We start from the raw sequence: 2754 nt of genomic DNA on the forward strand, positions 1-2754 counted from the left end.
TGCGAGAAATTGCTAGAAAGGGCTCTAGGGCATTAAACATGAATACAAAGAGAACCGGATTTAAAAATTTCCATAAAATCGCTAGCCTGTATTTCGTTACTGTGATTGTTTCAGTTCAGTATAACACCGGCTGTATCAGCTGTGTTAATGTGAAATGGTTGCTGACTGAATATTACTCATTTCATACGGTACTGATGACGTTAAATATTACTTCTTATCAATATTAAAACCTAAAAAGCAACAAGGCTAATTGCGGAAAGAAAAAAAAACATTTTATGCCTGAAGCTACGAATTAAAAATATTGTAGACATGATAAATAAAAAAATAAACATAAAACCGTCAAAGGTCTTACGTCCTTGCAGTTCTCTCCCAAAGAGTTGTTTGTCATGATTTGTCATAGAAATTTCAGTTTCTTACAAGTTCTCACAATGAGTAAAGATGACAAGGAATAATCCTACGATTTTGAGAAACTACGAAAGTGCGTGTGACAGGTTTCGTCAGTAAGAAAATTAGAATTGAGTGTTAGACAGAACGAGTAGCACTTTAATGTCCTTGTTTAAGCAGAGTATGAGTACCCCATTCAAACGCTGAAAAGCCAACATTTTAAATTTCAAGGGAAATAGAGTCTGGAGTAATTTCTTGGTTTGTTTTTATGTATTCCGGTAGAAGAATGGTCGAAATGTTTTAACGCGTTTGTGTAGGATATCTTAATACGGTTAACGGTTAATAGTTCCATCGTTAGGCGTAAAAATTGACGGATTTTAACCGCTAGTCGTGACAAAAGTTAACGGAGATTTGTTTTTCTCTTCTACAATGCATTATTTTGTGTTAACCAATAATAGTAAAAGCCATCACCTCACTAAGACCCTCGTCATATGATATAGACAACCTATGCTTTTTACTGAGTTCCTGAATCACTTGGCAGAATTAGCGAAATTATAGCAAGTTTTCTTCCTCTATGGGGAGAATTTGAAGCAGGACCTTTCCGGCCCTGTTTGCGCCTTCGCGTAAAACCGTCATTCGTGCATTTCTCTCTAATTTTTTCCTGTTTAGGTGTGAGAGGGCCTCATGGATCATGTGATACGGGAAACTTATGCTTTCTGCCGAGTTCGTGGCTCACTTAGCGGAATTGGCAAGAGTTATGACAATTTTTGCTATCAGCCTGTGGAGCAAATTTGAAGCAGAACCTTGAAAAGTTTCCTAGGAGAATGGATGTACAATTTGGATAAACGATACACGTGTTGCTGAGACGGATTACTTAACAGACAACTTATGCTTTGAATCAAGTTTCTGACTCTGGGCCAATTTTTTTACACTTTTAAGTAAAGATCTGGCTAAAGGGTCGTTTTTCTACCTTCTGAATGAAAATCAAGAAATTTTTTAACACTTCTAGGTACATCCGTTGTAAAAACGCAGAGTGAGGATGCAGCTCACTGAGCGTAAGCATAATCATTTTATTTACTCCCAGAATTTGAACAACAGTTTGCAGTAATTGCATAACTGAGTCCATGTTTGCGGCTCGATTACCCGACGAAATCTTACTTAAGTGAGTTATTTCGTATTTTTGGTCTGTTTAGATGGGATATTTCTGAACACTACGGAATTCAGAATTACACAACCGCTTCACTAGGGTGTGGTTCACTGAATGTAAAAAACATCGGAAATAATTTCGAATTAGAGCACAACTAAATGAGGCATACCTCTAAAATACAAAAGATAAGAAACATGGTAAGGCCGGGAAACTTGAGATATAAATTGTTCTTATTTTTTTGCAGAAAGAGAAGTGTGTCTTAACTGAATTATTGACATAAGAAAACATGTATGAAACACGTAAATCAAATTAAATTTTATGAAATTATCCGCTTCACAAACTGTTATTCCGTGATAACCCTTTTTGCCCTCCCTTTTTTTGTTAGAGTACACGCTTACGTCAGAGGTCCCTCTCTTTTGAATAACCGGCTAGGATGCTAACCAACAATATTTTCTGCAAAAAGATGCAAAAGTCTATTTCGTTGCCTTTCTCATGTATGTTTAGAAGACTGTCTCGGTCACGCTACTTATGTTATTCACTTTTTTCTGATCAATATCAAAATTGTTTTCATTTCGCGAGTTAATGGTTCATCAATATCAAAGTTGGCCGCATTCCGCGAGTTACTTTGAAAATTGAACACGTTTTACCGCAAAGATTTCCACGTTTATTCGTTGTTCAAAGTACGTGTGAGAAAATGACTTAGCTTTGTTCAAAATTACATTTACACTAACGTTTCACAGTTATTTTTCGCACATTCTCTTAATTGATGCATTTAAAATTATGCTTCAGTTTCTTTTCCGTGCGCTTGAAGGATCGAAAATACCACTCACCGTTTGTGATTTGCTTATAGGTAATGACAGACATGGATAGTAACAAAAAGGAAAAAAAATCAACTGACTATTTAAAATGAACCGCGATTGAGGAAATTTGCGGAAAAAAAGACTATAGAAATCTGGGAGTTAAATGAGCCCACGTTTAGAATACATGAACACACAGATAGCTTGGCTAAAAAAAGTTATAATTCTGAATATGCACGCTGTAACATATTTTTTCTGAATATGTAATGACTTCTTGGATGACATTGAAGCCAAAAATGTCAATTCAAAAAAAATTCCGGTTGATCTGAACTCTAAACCAACACAGGAAACCAAACAATTGAACCCAATATATGATTTTCCGCTCCATGTAAAGATATCTCATACACAAACAAAGCTGAAAGACCT

The sequence above is a fragment of the Pocillopora verrucosa genome, chromosome 1, assembly GCF_036669915.1.
Source record: "Pocillopora verrucosa isolate sample1 chromosome 1, ASM3666991v2, whole genome shotgun sequence".
In the NCBI taxonomy this organism is placed as follows: Eukaryota; Metazoa; Cnidaria; class Anthozoa; order Scleractinia; family Pocilloporidae; genus Pocillopora; species Pocillopora verrucosa.